Source organism: Anabrus simplex, chromosome X, assembly GCF_040414725.1.
Source record: "Anabrus simplex isolate iqAnaSimp1 chromosome X, ASM4041472v1, whole genome shotgun sequence".
Lineage (NCBI taxonomy): Eukaryota > Metazoa > Arthropoda > Insecta > Orthoptera > Tettigoniidae > Anabrus > Anabrus simplex.
The window spans coordinates 175,902,373-175,915,323 of NC_090279.1; the positions used below are offsets into that span (position 1 = coordinate 175,902,373).

The 12,951-nt window shown below is 39.7% G+C and overlaps 1 long non-coding RNA gene across 1 annotated transcript in view; it reads left to right on the forward strand.

Moving 5' to 3' along the window:
• Positions 1–2,365: 2,365 nt before the first annotated feature.
• The window catches only part of LOC136886133 (uncharacterized), a 51,685-nt gene continuing 41,099 nt past the window's right edge, over positions 2,366–12,951 (forward strand). Inside the window, exon 1 of the long non-coding RNA XR_010861703.2 lies at positions 2,366–2,456. This is a non-coding gene — a long non-coding RNA (uncharacterized lncRNA). The remainder of the gene's footprint in view (positions 2,457–12,951) is intronic.

A 12,951-nucleotide genomic window follows, 5' to 3' on the forward strand; every position in this document is an offset into this window, starting at 1 on the left:
TAATGGGTATAACTCTACTGTCAACTAAAACTGTCTCCTCCGCCATATTATTACCCCCACTCGACTCCTCCATGAGGTCAGGATTGTGGGAAAAAGTCAACACATACATGTACGGCGCCTGGAGGGACAGATTTAATTTGTAATATTGCTTAAGAATGAAGGAAATTCATGCTTAAAAAAGTGGCGCGATAAGCAGCCTGCAAGTGCCACATTCACCGCGACAACTGACGTACGCAGCCTAGTTCGTGAACCGAAGAAAGCCGAAACAATTCGAGTGGCTACACGCGTGATGTACCGGGGGTACCCAGTGTATAGTCCGCGGAACCGGAGAGAGCCGAAATGTTCCGAGCGGCTCCACACTCTGCGCTCCCGAGACACAAGCCACATAAACCAGCTACGATTCTCTCTCACCACTCCGAAATGTACAGAGAGAAAGAATAAAAACAGAACACGAATTGCACCACACGCTCAGAAAACCGCTATCACCTCGGTACACTACGTCCACTCTCCACCGGGAACCAGCACGAACTCAATAATATATAATTCACAGTTGTATTTATTAAATTCCTTGGGTTTTCCTTGTTTATTTTGGGAGCACATAATTATTTGCGTCAAATTCAAAGATGGCAGTCAACAATCTTCCTTCAAGACCGTTGACTGTATTACCCCCACAGTATTGGGTATAATAACAATAATAAATAATAATAATTTATGCGAACTCTGTGTCCTAGGCAACACCGTGAAGAACATACATTGTGCCTGTCTTCTTCATGGTCTCCATGACAGTCTGGACAAATCGATCAATATGGCTGACACTTGGGCAAAGATCATAAACGTCATATCAAGTTCCTTTCTTCGGAATGTTCTCTATGGATCAAGTTTAAGCTAAAACAAAAATGGCTGCCACTTATGACACAAACGTGATGCAATATTTGTGTCTAAAATCACTATTAAACGATCATATACTTACAAGATGAGACTCTGTGGCTCAGGCGGCAGCGCGCCGGTCTCTCAGCGCTGGGTTCCGTGGTTCAAATCCCGGTCACTCCACGTGAGTTTTTGCTGGACAAAGCGGAAGCGGGACAGGTTTTTCTCCGGGGACTCCGGTTTTCCCTGTCATCTTTCATTCCATCAACACTCTCCAATATCATTACATTTCATCTGTCATTGCCCCAGAGGAGTGCGACAGGCCTCGGCAGCTGGCACAATTCCTAAACTTGCCGCTAGATGGGGCTTCATTCATTCCTGACCCGGTCGAATGACTGGAAACAGGCTGTGGATTTTCACTTTCATACTTACAAGACAACATTAACACGCCTTCAGTACACATTATATTGTCATGAACACTGCCTGGAAACCATAAATGAAGTATTGTTCATTCTTCTTTCTTTCTTTTTTTCTTTCTTAATCTGTTTACCCTCCAGGGTCGTCCTTTCCCTCGGACTCAGCGAGGGAGCCCACCTCTACCGCCTCAAGGGTAGTGTCCTGGAGCTTCAGACTCTGGGTCGGTGGATACAACCGAGGATGACCAGTACCTCGCCCAGACGGCCTCACCTGCTAAGCTGAACAGGGGCCTTGCGGGGGGATGGGAAGATTGGAATGGATAGACAAGGAAGAGGGAAGGAAGCGGCTGAGGCCTAAAGTTAGGTACCATCCCGGCATTTGCCTGGAGGAGAATTGGGAAACCACGGAAAACCACTTCCAGGATGGCTGAGGTGGGAATCGAACCCACCTCTACTCATTTGACCTCCCGGGGCTGAGTGGACCCCGTTCCAGCCCTCGTACCACTTTTCAAATTTAGTGGCAGAGCCGGGAATCGAACCCGGGCCTTCGGGGGTGGCAGCTAATCACACTAACCACTACACCACAGAGGCGGACATTGTTCATTCTTATAGATGGAAATAAGGCGCACCCAAAATACACACGATCTTAACTTATTATTATTATTATTATTGTTATTATTATAACTGCAAACACTAAAATGCTAGCAGATAACTCTTCAGGAATCCACACATTACTTACCGGGAGAAGGAATCACACTGTAGGTCCGGTCCACACGACATATTGCCACCTCTCATTGAAATATGTGACATTACGGGAACAGGGCCATTACGGTCAAGTGTCTTTTTCCAAAGTTTTTGAGTACGGGAATAAGGCATCTACGTCATAGAATGAAATGAAATATTGAGCGTCACGACTGTGTATTTTTTACTGCACTTTCCTTTGTCTCGATAAAGCGTAAAAGCGGGACGAAAAGATAATAATATTATCATATCTTTCAGCCTCAGCGATACACATTGACATTGCAGATAATGTTGTAGGACTCGATAACATATGTCATGTTGCAACACACCTTCAGGTATATATTCATCAAGGCAATCACCAAATTTTGTCAGAATACGCCCTACATCAATATGAAGGTCATCGTTGCCTTGTGTGTCCTACTACTCGCGCTGGTAAGCTTTTCAACCTAGTTCTTTGCTTTCAAATACTGTTTTTTTACAATTTTCTGGCCATTTTTCCATAATTTTCTTCTGTAGTCATGAGCACTAACGCAGGGGTAGACAATGTAAGCCATTTGACTGAGCCGACTCTTCTCGTTGTTGTACGAATATCCAGTGGCGGCTGGTGCAGAAAATCAGTTGCGTGCTGTAACCCATCCCCACTCCAAAAAATAAAAATATTTAGAAACATACCGGTATGTGGTTTTCAAGAGGCTCTCCACTGAGTTTTCCACGCTGAACAAACACGCAAGCAACCCCAACACATATACACATTCCTCATAAAAAACTAAAAAAACTATATAATTAAACACACAATAACACATGCAATGGCAAAATATTCACGATCTCAAACACTTGGTGTGAGCGCCCAAAAACAGAACTTCCCAATGTTACCAACATCATTGAAATAAAACCAGCAACGTCGTAATGCAAAATTATATGTTATGTTTTTATAGTGTCATTTATAAAGTAGACATATTAATTAAAGAAAATCACAATATCATGTCCTTATTTTGACAACATAAAAAGTACAATTTTTATAGTTCATCGATTTACAAATGTGGCTATGGAATAGGCAAGTTGGTAGTATTCTATCCTCTTTGGTATTAAAAGACCTGGCGCGAACAGCTCTATAATATTTCTTTTTCCCGTTTGCTTTGAGCGATCCTCTCTTAAATACGAGGTTTGTCCGGAAAATGCGTATAAAAGTTGAATAATAACTTTATTTGACAATTATTCAGGTATTACAATATGGTCTCCTTCAAAGTACCCTCCCTGAGACAAGATGCACTTCTGTCAACGCCGTTTCCACTGTTGAAAGTCTTCAGTTGTGATGCTGTTCAGTTGCCGTGTCGTTTCTCCCTTGATGGCTTCCACATCACCCAAGTGCCGCCCCCGAAGCACCATTTTGCATTTCGGGAACAGGAAGAAGTCACAAGGGGCTAAATCGGGTGAATAAGGCGGGTGGTCTGTCACGGTGATTGAGCTTCGGGCCAAAAACTCACGCACAACGAGCGACGTGTGAGCGGGCGCATTGTCGTGATGAAGGATCCACCTGCCCCCTTGTGCCAAATCCGGTCGAACTCGGGCCACACGAGCTCTGAGACTTGATGTTGATGCGCTGTTCCTCAATCAGAGAGAGCTCCATACCGACGGCAGATGAAAACGGGTAACTTTCAACAAGCAGCCGCACACTGCTACTGACACGCAGAGCTCTCCGACTCGAACTGAGCGTTGAGAAGATTGGCGACAACAGCAGTGCCACCTGGCGGCGCCTCCACGATACGTGATACGTCACCCCGACGGATTTATACGTATTTTCCGGACAAACCTTGTACTACCGCTGAGTCAAGAGGGTGCCAGCTGCCACGTTCTCATATCGTTCGTAATGCATGTGTGCCTAGTGCAAGTGCTGCCTGACTGTGGTCGAACGAAGAATCGCTGTGAAGTGATGTCTTGGCTGTTGTTTTCACAGCCGATCGGAACCGTGACCACCGATAGAGAAGGCCTCCGCATACGAGCGTGACGTCATCACAGGTGGTTACACGGAGACGGGAGACCATTCTCCCGTTAGGCAACATGAAGTTGCTATATAGCTATTAATAACGAGCGTTGCACTTGCACACGTTCTTAATTATTTTATGTATTAATTTAGAATGTAGCAGCTAAATAAACCTAACAAAGTATTTTTGAAATATCGTCTGCAAAGAACATAAATAAAACATGATTTCAAGTACATATTCAAATCAAGATTTCTTACGCAAAATAATGTACGCTAAACGTAAGCAGTATGTCCACAATAAATAAATAAATGATAACTGAAAATAAAACATGTTCTCTTGACTCTCTAATACATTCATAATAGTTGTTAGATATTGTTAATCTGCCATAACTGAAGAAAGTATTGAATATGAGAGTTTGTTGATTAATCAAATAGTATTCAGTTCACATACGAGTAATTTATGGTTTACTTACCGCTACAGATCACTTAAGTAGAAGGTCCATTGTACGTCCCAAAAATGTGGATACATACAGTACTGTACCTATGGGAATATTCACCCTGCAAGGAATTTACATACTGTACATAGTTTTATTGCAGAAGAATGTTAACAAAGAGAGACATTCTGTACCATTATGATAGCTATAGAATATGTTGTGTATTTAATACTCGTATAAACCGATTATCCTAAGTACAGCATTGTAAACAGGGTACTTCAACAAATTCCTGCAAGACTCGCTTCTTCAAGGATTACTGAATTTGGGAAGATGGGTCTTGTAGATGGTCATAAGTAAGTACACTGAATAACAGTTTATAATAAATACTGTCACTTTATTACAGGGAAATTATACAATTATGTCAACCAAATTGTTATTTTCTCAAAATAAATTTTACATAATGATCATAAAGAATTCAACCTAAGACTTCCAAGCGCCTGTTTCTTCGTCATACACACCTGTTTCCTGATAATGTCATGGGATGTAAAATGAAGCTCAGAGACCTGAAAGTGGTAAAAAATAAAATAAAATGGAGATAATCTACAAACTTCTTTTCCAATACGAATAGATACAAATATAACATGTATGTAACTCTTTCTTGACCATCAGGACTTAACTAAGCTGTGGTATATAGCTGACTATGGATAAAGTGTAACCAATTCTAAATTTTTTATTAGCTTCCGTGGGAGTATAAAGAATCATATGAAATTATATTCTGGAAACAAGCATATTTTGGAATATATTTCTATTACTGGAAAGGTCTTAAAAATGGTGAATATTTATGATATTATGAATTATAAGTGGGACAAGTCCTGGTGGGCAGCTAGTGACACTAGTATCAAATTCCATGTATTAGTGATATTGAAGGGCAGTAATAATTATGCACGTTGTCCTAGTTGCAATTCGTGTGCAATATTGAAAATGTTTAGGCCCAAGACAAGAGGATTAACTGAAGCTATCTGAGTAGGTGAAGGTATTGTAATGGATTTAGAAGACCGTGACGATGAAGAAACAGCTGATAATTTTACCAGAGTATTTGATACAGAACTGTAAGCTACTGACTGCAAGTATTTTTTTATTTCTCCATCAATAGCCTAATATTTTTGCTGTAATACAAATAGACAATAATACTGGAACAGACTTTTGCTCAGGTATAGTTTTCATTAATTTTGTGTTAGTCTCATAATATGTTAGAGAACAGCTACTAGTATTTGTCTGTTTATTTATTTATTTTCCCTATTATATAGGTCAATAGGCAAATACACAGTGGTGTCTGAATGGTCCTATTCCTGAGTAGGCCTACTCTTCAGTTTTGGTGTTGGGCTAATCATCATAAAATATTACAGCTACTGGAATAGTTCGAAGGCTATTATAAACAGAATACCGTATTTGTTAAATTTTTAGGTATTCATCCTGATAATGGCGATGACTAGGCCTAATCATCATAAAATATTGCAGCTACTAAAATTGTTTGAAGGCTATTATAAACAGAATATGTTTAATTTTTAGGTATTAATCCTGATAATGGTGATGACTAGTCCTAATCATCATAAAATATTGCAGCTAATAGAATAGTTTGAAGGCTATTATAAACAGAATATTTGTTTAAGTTTAGGTGCTAAACCTGATAATGGTGATGGCTATGAACATGATTAACTGTGCAATGATTTTGAAACAAATGCTGTAATGACAAGAAAAACTGCTTTACCCGGTCCCATGAAATAGACTTAAGTTAGCATGACACGGCACATATTTTGACATGTATTTCAACTTTTTATACTTCTCAGGTATAAATATGCCCTGTGACATGAAGTAGACAAAAGTCAGCATGTCAGGGCACATATTTTAATAGGTATTTCAACTTTTTTTAAACTTTTGTGCTGTAAATATGCCCTGTGACATGAAGTAGACAAAAGTTAGCATGACAGGGCACATATTTTGACAGGTATTTCAACTTTTTATACTTCTCAGCTATAAATATGCCCTGCAACATGAAGTAGACAAAAGTTAGCATGACAGGGCACATATTTTAACAGGTATTTCAACTTTTTATACTTCTCAGCTATAAATATGCCCTGCGACATGAAGTAGACAAAAGTTAGCATGACAGGGCACATATTTTAACAGGTATTTCAACTTTTTATACTTCTCAGCTATAAATATGCCCTGTGACATGAAGTAGACAAAAGTTAGCATGACAGGGCACATATTTTGACATGTATTTCAACTTTTTATTCTTCTCAGGTATAAATATGCCCTGTGACATGAAGTAGACAAAAGTTAGCATGACAGGGCACATATTTTAACAGGTATTTCAACTTTTTATACTTCTCAGCTATAAATATGCCCTGCGACATGAAGTAGACAAAACTTAGCATGTCAGGGCACATATTTTGACAGGTATTTCAACTTTTGATACTTCTCAACTATAAATATGCCCTGTGACATGAAGTAGATAAAAGTTAGCATGTCAGGGCACATATTTTAACAGGTATTTCAACTTTTTAAACTTTTGTGCTATAAATATGCCCTGCGACATGAAGTAGACAAAAGTTAGCATGACAGGGCACATATTTTAACAGGTATTTCAACTTTTGATACTTCTCAGCTATAAATATGCCCTGCGACATGAAGTAGACAAAAGTTAGCATGACAGGGCACATATTTTAACAGGTATTTCAACTTTTTGTACTTCTCAGCTATAAATATGCCCTGTGACATGAAGTAGACAAAACTTAGCATGGCAGGGCACATATTTTGAAATGTATTTCAACTTTTTATACTTCTCAGGTATAAACATGCCCTGTGACATGAAGTAGACAAAAGTTAGCATGTCAGGGCACATATTTTAACAGGTATTTCAACATTTTAAACTTTTTTGCTGTAAATATGCCCTGTGACATGAAGTAGACAAAATTTAGCATGATAGGGCACATATTTCAACAGGTATTTCAACTTCTTGTATTTTTCAGTTATAAATATTTGGTAATTCATTATTTTATAGTTAATTTATAGTCACCACAATGAATATTTGTTTCCTTATTTGAATAACTAATGTAAATCACATCTCAACATGCGCTTCTGAGTTTTAGTCAATACTGGATTATGAAAAGCATTGACTGCCCAACAGGACTCATGACTCCACTGCTGTTTTTGTTACCATATATTCTTTTCTTTCTGTAAATTACTTAGAGTGTATTAACATTACATTTAACAATATTCAACATTGGTCAAGAAAGGCTTAGTTGAGTTTCCAATATATATAAAGCCATACTGAAGGCCAAGTTTTTCTTTCAATGAAGGTCCATTGATGAGTTTGTTATGTACCGGTATCAATTTTGTACACATCATAGGCCTATATGGAAGGGGGTATTGGAAAAAATATATGGATTTGTATTAAGTTAATATCCTGATGAACAATTACTGCACCGGGCGAGTTGGCCGCGCGCGTAGAGGCGCGCGGCTGTGAGCTTGCATCCGGGAGATAGTAGGTTCGAATCCCACTATCGGCAGCCCTGAAAATGGTTTTCCGTGGTTTCCCATATTCACACCAGGCAAATGCTGGGGCTGCACCTTAATTAAGGCCACGGCCGCTTCCTTCCAACTCCTAGACCTTTCCTATCCCATCGTCGCCATAAGACCTATCTGTGTCGGCGCGACGTAAAAGCCCCTAGCAAAAAAAAAAAAAAAAAAAAAAAAAAAAAAAAACAATTACTGCAAACTAGGGACAGTGAAAAGTCTTTCAGAACAAGAAATAAGAGAAAATTGAGTACTCTTCCATCAAAATAAGCTCATGTGACATCAGAAAAAAATCCATATTGTCACTTGAAGTTCAATAAAGCACAGCAAATTAAATGCTTGTAGTGGTACAGGTAGATATTATTTTGTTATGAAATCACCAAATTTTGTACATCCCACAGTGGCCTAATTAACTACATGAACTACCGGTATTACATCCTTCGAAGGGTCAATGATAATCACACTCTAATAGGTCATAATGTAAAATAGGCCTACCATAACCTATCATAATCCAAATTAGCAATAGGCCTACCGTAAGTTTATTAGGTTTGTTTCATAATGGTACACTTGTTGCTAGCCCTATGGCCATGCTTATCTTATGTAACCAGAAACAAGGCTAACACATTTGGGTAAATTAAATTTATTTTATAATGATCACTTTTCTAACTAGAGAAGTGCCAAAGTAATAACAGGCCTGGTTACGATTACAGTAAATCTACAGATATGAGGGATAGGCCAACAAAATAATATGATTTTATAATAGCTTTAGAAGTACCGGTACTGTACGTAAACATTTTTACATCAATCTGGCGAATAAAGATTTAGGTAAGAACTCAGAATGTTAAACTAAGATGTTCTCTACCGGTAGTTGTTTTAAGGTTAGAGGGCAGAGAAAGTGATGATTTTCATCGTACATTTCTAAAGCACAGAAATATTACTCAACAAGTTGGTCCAATTTGTACAATGTTTCTTTAAACTTACCTTGCTGTATGAAGCTGGCGGAAAATCTCGTTTAATTGCACCTATCCACTTCTGTAGTAACTCTGGTTCCTTTGGGAAGTTGTAGACCGTTACTTTCTGCTCATTTATGTAATTTCCATTACATCTGGACACCGAGCAGCAGTGTGGCATGCTTGAGTTGATTTATATTACGCAACTCGTTTACAGAATTGACAAAAAACGCAAATATCACTCATGTAAATGCAATGTAACTCAACACGACTTTCTCACCACCATTACATTCCGTACATACAGAAAACCCAAGATTCCTCGCGCACGGTGGTGATAGTGTCACCACTTACACTGCCTTCGTGAAGTACAGGCCGTATTGTAGCAAGCGCGAGAAAACAATCAGCTGATCGTTAGGGGGGAAGTTTAGCACGTGAGTTAGTTGAGTTACATGTGAATTCTTCGCTGTTTTATTGCAATTTTTAACGTTGGCCGCATGTTTACTCAGATAGATATCAGACTGAGTCGTTATCGACTGTATTATTAATGAAAAGTCCTCAATTAGTGAAGAAAACATAGTGTTAGCGTGTATTCACGTGAGGCTATAGCTTAAGAATATTGCTCTGCAGTGTTTTAATTTTGTAGTTTATTTGTGTAATGTTATATCCATACAGTAAAATGAGTTGAGTTAATGCATTCAGCGTTTTACTATCAACCACGATGTGTGTATAATTGAATTAAGGTTGTCAGAAAAAGAAATCACCATGTTAAGAGTTGCTGTATGCCTGGCTGCAAAGCCAAAATTAAATAAGGAGGGTACACTCCAGTATCTGTGTTTCCTTCTGATGAAGAAAGAGTTAGGGTATGGAAAAAGGCTATTAATTAAAGGAATTAATAATTAATCACCACAAAGCTTTCCTGAAGACTAAATCCTGAGGGAAATAAGCGTGTCTCGTCCAGATGGTGAGTTAAAATTTCTTATGTCAAAAACATGGGTAACATTAGATATTTTTTATGGAATCAGACTTACGGCTTATATGAATTCGGTGTATTTGAAAATTCAAGTCCAATTTATTCATTTTACCATTTTAGACAGAAATGTATTGTGAAAAAACACTGCTGAGATTTTCCTATAAAATTTCTAATCATAGGCAATGGAACAGGGTTATTCCATGAAAATAATTGTATAGGCATTATTTGCTGTTTAAAATCTACATTTTTTTAAACAACAACTGAATCTCATGACAGTGACAGTAAATGTTTTGTTGTTGTTGGAGGTTAGCTTACTCGTAATCTTTCTTGCAGGTATTGAATTGGTGGTACGGTAATAATTTTGCATTATTGTAGTATATTGTATTGGCAATTGTTTGTTTTCTATCAGTGTGTATGATGTGAACGTTCCAGTTGACTAGAAAAAGAATAGAAATCGCAAGAATATGTCTCAAAGTGTTAGCCTGTACTCACTGAAACGAACGAATATACGCGATAAATAGAACCTTACGGGGAAGGATATGCATTGTATGTCAGAACTAATAAATATTTATGAATGGTTTTTGGTTTTATAAGGTGTTAACAGTTTCTTAACTAATTTAAACGAGTGTATTATTCAAGCGGAGCAGATGCGTATCGCCTCCAAGTCCCACCCAAAGCGTGACGTCATCAGAGCTACAGTATGGCCTGTGTATCACGAAGGCCTTGCCACTTATGATGACGTCACACATAGCTCGCCAGGCAATGCTGAGGCCTTCTCTATCGGTGGTCACTTCGGAACACATTCTCTTTGTATCGGAAAAGTTCGGCACGCATGTGCAAAAGGCAGAGTTCCTGGTTTCTGTGAGCTGTGATCGCACAGCACCCGGCGTGGAGCGCACCAGTAGTTACCTGGTTGTGAGGGGGATTGAATAATGTCCTATTCTTTGGCTGACGTCTTTTTCAATGCACTGTACAGTACAGTGTTTGATTGTAGATAATATTTTTAAACTAATTTAATTTTCCCAATAGGCAATGTGCTGCAGCACTTCAGCACATAAGGTACGGCCGCCCCTGCGAATACCTCTAAAGGCTAGTTAACGACAACTGTCTCATGCCGGAAGATTTTCAGTGTCCATATGCAAGTACCACTCAAGTGCCATCTGTCGTGTATTTTAGTTACGTCCTAATTATGGCTCTGACAGTATGAAAGTTTTAGAGGTGGAAGTGTCCTTGCGTAGGACTACACACTCGTGCTGTAGAACTTTCTGATTAAGTGAGGAAAGCAATGGAAAACGCCTACTCCTCATGGTGCCTAGTATACCTCAACTTGTCGCCTCCGTCTGTTTTCGTGGATTCCCTATACCCGCCTATACTTCTGTGGTGCCAAGCGAATAATCTCACAGAAACAGAATCATCAGCAGTGAAGACTGAGAGTGAACAGGAAAGGCCAGAAACATTCCCAAGAAATTATAGTAAATATATCTCTTGAATGTAATATGAAACTTAAATGGCAGAGAGCGGAGATAAGGAAACAGTATCTAGCAGCAAGTTGCGTTTAGTTATCCCTAAAGTGCCAGGGAATGTGGAGACAAACCAGAACGGAAAACAAAAGAGCCACAATTCCACGCTGATCAAATGGCGCGCTACGGGAACAAGTGCCAAATATTGCTAGTGTAACTTTAAATCTTTTCAGACTCTCGTAACCACAGTTTCAGTCAGGATGCAGTTGCTGAAGGTGACGGCTTAGATAACTACAAACACGTTTCTTATTTAATAAGGTGACAGTTGAAGAGTACTGCAATCAATATTTGTTATTACTTATTGAAAATATCACCAACTCTCAATCATTAACAGGTTTACGCAACGTAAACAATGTTGCACACACACACACACTTCTTCTTCTTCTTCTCCTTAATCTGCTTACCCTCCAGCGTTGGTTTTTCCCTCGGACGCAGCGAGGGATCCGACCTCTACCGTCTCAAGGGCAGTGTCCTGGAACGCGAGACATTGGATCGGGGGATACAACTGGGGAAAATGACCAGTTCCTCGCCCAGGCGGCCTCACCTGCCATGCTGAACAGGGGCCTTGGTGGGGGATGGGAAGATTGGAAATGATAGGCAAGGAAGAGGAAAGGAAGAGGCCGTGGCCTTAAGTTAGATACATCTCGGCATTTGCCTAGAGGAGAAGTGGGAAACCACTTCCAGGATGGCTGAGGTGGAAATCGAACCCACCTCTACTCAATTGACCTCCCGAGGCTGAGTGAACCCCGTTGCAGCCCTCGTACCACTTTTCAAATTTCGTGGCAGAATCGGGAATCGAACCTGGGCCTCCGGGGTGGTAGCTAATCACACTAACCACTACACCAGAGAGACGGACTACACACACACACACACACACACACACACACACACACACACACATGCATAATTTGAAGTGATTTGATACAATCTGATGATGTTCTAGTGGGACGAAACATGTCATTATTTGTTTAATAGTGTGTATTTTTACAGTTATGTTATAGTGTTATATTTGTTACACTTTCTTTTTATCACAGATGAAAAACTGTAAATTTACAGTTACTTAGTCCCAATGGAAAATATACGAAGACTATTATTTTCAAACCACTTTTAATTTTTTTAGGTCTTATATGTCCGCCTCTGTGATGTAGTGGTTAGTGTGATTAGCTGCCACCCCCGGAGGCCCGGGTTCGATTCCCGCCTCTGCCACGAAATTTGAAAAGTGGTACGAAAGCTAGAACGGGATCCACTCAGCCTCGGGAGGTCAACGGAGTAGAGGTGGGTTCGATTCCCACCTCAGCCATCCTGGAAGTGGTTTTCCGTGGTTTCCCACTTCTCCTCCAGACAAATGCCGGGATGGTACCTAACTTAAGGCTACGGCCGATTCCTTTCCTCTTCTTTGTCTATCCCTTCCAATCTTTCCATCCCTCTGCAAGGCCCCTGTTCAACATAGCAGGTGAGGTCGCCTGGGCGAGGTACTGGTCATCCTCCCCAGT